Here is a 7310-nt window from a genome sequence, read left to right on the forward strand (position 1 = left end):
TTTTTATATGAGGGTACTATATTTGGATCAATAGTAGGCAACTTGTGAGTCCACAGAGATGAATCTTGATGAGAATAAAGAAGGGGATGGGGGAATCTTTATATTTTTCAGTTACTTAATCCACCCTAGAAAAGTCTACCTAAGACTTTCTTTTATGGATGAAATTAAAACCCTATTCTTTAAGCCCCCCTTTTCCCCATTCAAATTATTAAATTTTTTTTTTGCTTTTTCCTCATATTTTTACTGGTACATTATAGTTGTATATAACTATAGATTTGTTGTTACATATTCTTACATGCACACAATATAACAATATAATTTAGCCAATATATGCCACTTCTAATTTAGCTACATAGTTGCTTGTAACCAAAAGCATCCTGAGAATAGTGAAGAGAGATTTAAAAAAAAAAATTAAAACAGAATGGTGCCATTCAAATATCCTCTAGGCAAGCTCTCAGAAAGTTGTCTTAAGTATTTTAGATGAGAGAATTATGAAAGCCAGAATTATTTTGAAAGGTATGCTAAAAGTTCAAATTACCATTGGGCCAAGAGCCTTACCTAGCATTACAACTTACAAAGCATGAAGCCACCTAAGAAGCACAGCTATAGGACGTGTGGCTGCAGAGGATGCCAGGCAGGCTAGAAAAGGCCACCATGCATCAGAGCCAAGAGAAGTGAGAATGACCCCCAAATCCAAATATAACCAAAGCATTGAAACTAGTCTGTTAGAGACATTAAGAAGATAGGAGCTGGGATAATTTGGAAGAGGAAGAGAAGACTCTAAGTCCTAAACCATTTTGTTTGTTTCAGTTTTTTTTTTTTAATTATCCCCAAAAGTGGGTATGACCTGGAAAAATAAAAGAAAATCTAGAATGATGATTTATTATGTGAGTGTCTAAAGTATCATAAGTGTGATTCAGTAGAACAAAACATTTTCAAACCTTGGTTAGAACCATGGGCTTTAATTATATTAGAGTTTCATTGTTTCTGTTGGGTTTGGTTGGGGTTTTGGTTTTTCAGACCTAGGACTTTGCACACGCTGGGAAGCACTCTATCACTTATCCTCACTTCAGCTCAATTACATTGGATTATTTTAACTAAATAATATGTACAGACATGCTGCTCAGTTTTAGTGGTTGTGTTCATTCTTATTGAGTTTGGATGAATTTAAGAACAGGTTAAATGAAGTATCTGTGTAGAACCTAGTCCATGTATTCAATCTATAATTCTGAATTTCAGAGCAGGCCACGAGGATTTCTCTTTGCATGAGGAACCTCTGCCATCCTATGAAAAATGAAGGAAAGTTTTTTCAGACAGATAGTGGGTCCCTAGGACAGTATGATTAACACCCCAGACAAAGATGGGATAAAAAGGTTCCCAAGCTTCTGACTAATAAGTGCTACAGGTGAATAGCAAACTCATCATCAGCAAAGAGCTAGTTAGCCTAGACCTGGAACTCTTCCTTGGGTGTGTAGGAAGGCTGCTCGTAAGGTAGACAAGTGGTTTCTTCCTCTGGAATCTATAGCGAATCTCTGTGGCACAAGGAATAGCAAGTACTAGGTCCAGCCTGCCTTTGGAGAAAACACTCTCACCATGGGTTCTGAGGGGTAGATGAGGAATAATTTCTAAAAGAAGCAAAGACAACAAACTTCCTCTTTTCACAGATGCTACTAGCCAATATCTGTGAAATATATCCATTGGTTCTTCCAGCTTGTATGGCCAAAGTATCAGTACCCCACAAACCAAAGTAGGTAAAATGAGGAAAGAAAGTAGAAATGGGAGGCAGAACCCCCCCCTTTTTTTTTCTAGAAAAGGAGAGAGAAGCTGTGATAACTGGAAGGAAGTGGGATGAAGTTCTACAATAGAAATTTGAATATGGGCAAGCAACACAATCTACCACAGGACCCCCCCACACCCTGCTTTTGCTGCTGATGAAAATTGTTTGGCTTTTTTTTTTTAAGATACATAAAATTCAGAAATGTTTATATCAAGAAGATGTCATCAAAAAGGGAGGATTTGGAGGTTCAGAGGCAAGAAGCGGGTGACTGATGCAAGGGATCTGAAGAGACTGGTAGGATAGAAAAAGGTGGGGCAGCACAAGGAAAGACACCTCTTTCTGAGCCTGGTAAAGAAAGAAAGCATTGTGGAGGCCTGGTTAATCTATCAGGATTAACCAGGGCACACTGTGGTTAACAACTTCTGAAATCCATGGCTTTCAACAAGAAAGGTTTATTTCTCACTCATATCACACATCCAGTGTCTCTTGTTTCCGTGTTGTTTGAATTTCACCATTTAGATGACCAGATTAGCCCCCGTCTGGAATATTGCAGTCTGTGAGAGAATGAAAAAGGAAAATGGCAAACCATGCATCAGCTCTTAACATTGCTCCTGAAAAGCGATGCACATCTCTCAGATCGTATTTCATGGCAAGAGCCACTCACATGACCATGTCTGAGTTCAGCAGATCAGGAAGTAGAGGAGGGGCCGTGCACACAGTGAACAGTACAATAGCACTTTGGACACAGGCAAACGACACAACCCATAGAGGGCCATCCTGCTTTTAATGGTGATCAAAGATGTTCCTGTACTCATTCACTCAACATTTACTAAACCCCTACTTACATGCCTGCCACTATACTTTATTCTAAGACTAGACCTCCATCTAAGTCAAACCTCTGCCCTCATAGATGTCATAGTTGGGGGAGTTCCTACCTGATAGCTTTGGTTTTTCTTACTGGCACAGGAGACAATGTCATCTGTTAAAAAAGAGGCAATTGTTCAAAGGTAGTAGTTTAAGAAGAGTGGTAAATATTTCAAACACTACTGAGCAAAATGGGAAAGAAGCTGAATTGGGGAAATAAAAGGATTGCCAGATGGCATGACATGTCCTTCAACGGATGGCTAACTCATGGCTGTGTGATGTTCCCTAGCAGGTACAGTAGCCTGAAACACAAAGAGCCAAGAAAAGGTGAGGAACTTAGGACTAGAGGGCTAGGAGACAAGGGAGCCAGAGCTGATTTGGGCAATATGAAGGAATAGGGTCCATGCAAGATCATAAGGAAGAAAGTCATGAGAACATGCTGGGCCAGAAACAAAGGTCTTGAGAGCTAAGGTTAGGTGTATTGGGAGGAGAGTAAGTGAAACAGAAAGGCAGGATGTACAGATCAGGGAATGTACTGCTGCCCTTTTAAGCTTTACAGGAGGAGCAGCTCTTAGTCTAGAAGAATGGAGGGTGTGGAAACTGGGTGAAGCACAGTTGATCTTTATCCAAGCTTTAATTGTTTCTCAGAAGTTGTCCCTGGAGACAAAGCTTATATGGACATGCAGTTTTACATTGATCTCACAATCTAATCTTGGGAGATAATGAATTACCTCTGTTGTTCTGTCTACCCTCACTCCAGACCCTAGTCATTTCACAGCTATTTGTGAAACAACCAACAGAAGGGCATCTCGTCTTAAAGTTCTTTCTCAGTGTTTCTTCCTACAGCACTGTGCATAGGTGTTTGTACATACCTCTTGAATAGAATCATAATGGGATTGGTTCTTTTTCCTGCTTTCTTCTTCCTAGCAGGAATTTTCAGACTCTTAGGCATTGGGGTTTATAAACATTCAGCAACTTTAAGAATATCTTTCTCTGAACAAGACAAAATGGTGTTCATCCCCAAATCATGCAAAGTAAGGTGGAAACACTAAGATAGGGGGAGGGACAAGAAAACAGGATGGGAGAAAAATTTTAAATCATTTCAAGAAAAAAGGTCTCTTTAGTTCAGTTTTATTGAGATAGAATTTATACACAATTCATCAATTTTAAGTATAGAATTCAATGAATATTGACAAATGTACCTAATTGTACAGCCACTACTCTGTATACCATTTCCATTAACCCAGAAATTCCCCTGATAGCCCTTTTCAGTCAATCTGACTTCCTTAGACTGAGCCCCTCTTTGGGCATGCTTTCTTCCACAATAGTTTTGTCTTGTCTTGAATTTCATATCAATAGAATCATACAGCACGTAGTCTTTCATGTTCAACTTCTTTAAGAAAACCAGTCATATGTGAAGTATTTGAAAATAGTTTATAGGTTAGAGAAAGGCAAGGAAAATAGTAAGGTTCACCAGTCAAGGTGTCCACCTACTTTGGTTTTAGGCTAAATAAAAATGTCCCCCCCAAAAATCAGGTTTTATGTGTTATTTACTGTCAGATCAGGCGAGGCAGGCAGCGACCAAAGGAGGCAGATTTAAAAGGGCCGCTGAATGAGGCTTTATTGAGATATCACTCCCGGGCGGAACTCGATCAGACCCACAGAGGGGACAGGGGAAGGGTCTGAGGAGAAATTGTGTGGAAGCTCGAATGGACTGGACTTTTATAGGGCTTACAGCAGGAAGGGAAGGGCTCAGGACAGGAAAAGGTGTTTCTAGGGTCCCTTGCCCCCTTGGAGTTGGTCAGGTGAGTTGGCTGAACTCCAGGATTGGCCAGGGGTCCTGCTGATTGACAGGTGTTAGTCAGCAGATCTGGCTGGCTGACAGGCATTTCCGCCGGCATCTGATTGATGTTCTTTTCCTGTTTGGGCTGCTTTGTTCTAAGTAGCCACCAAGTCACTACCAAGTTGCCACCATGGACCTAATATTTACATTTTTCTGACACTCAGCAAAAATGTGTAAACATTGAAACTAAAAATGTGTATCTAGATGCCACTGGATACTTCTTTCTTGTACTAGAACTGATTAGCATACCTTGTTTTGATAAAACATTGAATTAAAAGACATCGACATTTTTTATAGTTCTAACAATCTGATTCCCTCAGCCATTGATTTGGTCTATCGAGTCTCAAACAAGTGGCCTTCTACAAAAGTTATAAGTGATGATGACAATCAAATCCCTAAATGTAACATCATAACATGCACAATTGCTTACTTTTAAAGATGAATTTAAACCTTTTGTTTTTGCTTTCTGCCCTTATTTTCCATTTTATTTGATTGGAATTGAAAAAAAATGGTTTAGATATACTGGAAAGCAAAAACTAACAAAGATGGGAAAATTAAGACTTGTCATATCGTATACATAGAATAGGAAGAAATCGGGTAGGATACAAGACTTACATAAGAGTTTAACATCAGATTGCTGATCACCTCAGCATTGCCCAGAAAATAGTGGGTGAGGAGAGTATAGACAGTCAGACATGAAACACACCACCAAGGTACAAAACTACTTTGCAATGGAATGTTTGTGAAAAATCTATACATCTGCACCAATTCTTATCGTCTGTGGATCATGGTTACTCTAGACTTTTGTACTTTTAGACTAAGACTCAGTAGTTTTATGTATCTCTTTGTGGTTGTAAGAGTCTCAGCAGACTGTCATTTTAGAGTGCTGCACTGAAAAATAATTAGTTCTATGAAGATAACCTATGTCTGTCTGTAGACAAGGCCTTTTCCTAGGAAATTAGAGCTCTGGGAGGTCCCAAGAGGGCCTTGGAAATCTGAATAAGAAAAAGAACTAAGTTTAATTTTTAAAAGCTTATCTTTTACATCTGTCTTTGTGACAACTGTTGCTAAATGGTATTTCTAGAGGTGAGTAAAAAAGGGAGATAAATAGGACCACTGTCAGGGGTTGCAGGTGGGTGAGTTCAACACCTACCTCTCTTGAGTCTTCTGTTTTCATGGGTTTTTTTCCCCCTGAAGTGCAATCAGATCGGAATATATGAGACAACTTTTAAAATATCAAAGTGCATCAGAGGCTGTCTACTAGTGTGTGTAGAAAACAGGAGTGTAGCAGTTAATACCCACTTTGATCAAATGTGTCTTTCAGGTCTTTCACAGCACTCTGAGGGTTAGAAACAAGGAATTGGTTGACCAATTTGCTGTGCTTAATTGGCTGTTTGGTAAAAATAGTAGACTAATTCAGAGTTTTTAATTACATGAGGAGGGCATTTGAGTCTATATATTAGTTATTACTTGTGATATTGTAGTGACCAGAGAGAAACAGATTCTCAGGTATTTTACATGCTACTGAAAGATCTCAGATACTAAATACTAGCATTATGATTTGGACATGAGGTCTCTTCTAAAAGCACATATGTTAATACAGGAATGGTTGGAGGTGAAATAATTGGATTTTGAGAGCTATAGCCCAACAACCCATCCTAGTTTGAATGGACTGGTTGGTAACTGTAGGCAGGTAGGGTATGGCTGGAGGAAGGGGGTTACTGGATGTGTCCTGGAAGGGTTTATCTTCCCTGTGGTCCCTGATCTACCCTCTGGTACTTCCTGGCTGTCATGAATGGAACAGTGCTCCTCCACCACACTCTTCTGCCATGATGTTCAGCCTCACCTTGAGCCCACAGCAATGGATGTGGCCAACCATGAATCAAACCTCTCTAACCATGAGCCAAAATAAGCTTTGCCTCCTTTAAGTTGTTCCGGTAAGGTATTTTGGTCACAGCAATGCAAAGCTAACTAATACAACTAATTTTTAAGTTGCCTTTCAAGAGAAGTCATTTCAAAATGAAATTCTGTATTTGTATTTGGTGATAATTTTTTATTTCTAAACCCTGATTAATTCAAAATTGTTATGGAACAACCATGTAGAATGTACAATCATAAGACTATGCCTAATTCTGTCTTCAGCAAACGTGATTTTCTGAGTCACATGACTTTTGTGTTACTCAGCTTTCTGTTGCTGTGACAAAATACCTGAGATAATCAATTTGGAAGGAGGAAAGGTTGATTTTTGGCTCATGGTTTTAGAGATTTCAGTAGATGGTTGCTTTGGGCCAATGGGGCCATAGCATACCATGGTGGAAGCACATGGTAGAGGAAGCAGCTCACTTCTGAGGCCAGAAACAGTGGAAAGAGAGGCAGAGGGGCCAAAAGCCCTTTAAGGGCATTCCCTCAAATACCTCTTAAAGCTCCCACCTCCGGATAACACCAAGGGCTGGTGACCAAGTCTTTAGCATATGGATCTTCAGAAGATATTTAAGATCCAAACCATAATAACTTGATTGCCATCTATTCTTCTAGAGAATGCTGTGGGGACTGAGTTCAATACTACTTGTGCAGGTCTTATTCCTGCTTTTAACAAGCTATGTCATTACACATGCAAGGTTAACATGTTTTTTACTTGTACTGATATTTGGCTTTTTCATTTTAAAACTGCAAATTCAACTCAAAGATTGCAAGATCAAATTTGCCTTTTTTTTTTAAGTACTACCATAAACAAAGCCCACTTTGTAATCAGAATCCTATTTTTTTTCTGCATAAAACAGCATAGAACAATGGTCAGTTGTAAATACATGGATTCCAGAAAACTCA

General features: G+C 39.2%; 1 long non-coding RNA gene across 1 annotated transcript; it reads right to left on the bottom strand.

The window, feature by feature from the left end:
* Positions 1 to 2244: 2244 nt before the first annotated feature.
* LOC143381249 (uncharacterized) lies at positions 2245 to 3673 on the bottom strand. Its single transcript, XR_013088799.1, has 3 exons — positions 3514 to 3673; positions 2713 to 2756; positions 2245 to 2331 (listed from the first exon to the last, which is right to left on the bottom strand). It is a non-coding gene; the product is annotated as an uncharacterized LOC143381249 (long non-coding RNA).
* Between the last annotated feature and the right edge of the window lie 3637 nt (positions 3674 to 7310).

The sequence above is a fragment of the Callospermophilus lateralis genome, chromosome 1 (genome assembly GCF_048772815.1).
Source record: "Callospermophilus lateralis isolate mCalLat2 chromosome 1, mCalLat2.hap1, whole genome shotgun sequence".
In the NCBI taxonomy this organism is placed as follows: Eukaryota; Metazoa; Chordata; class Mammalia; order Rodentia; family Sciuridae; genus Callospermophilus; species Callospermophilus lateralis.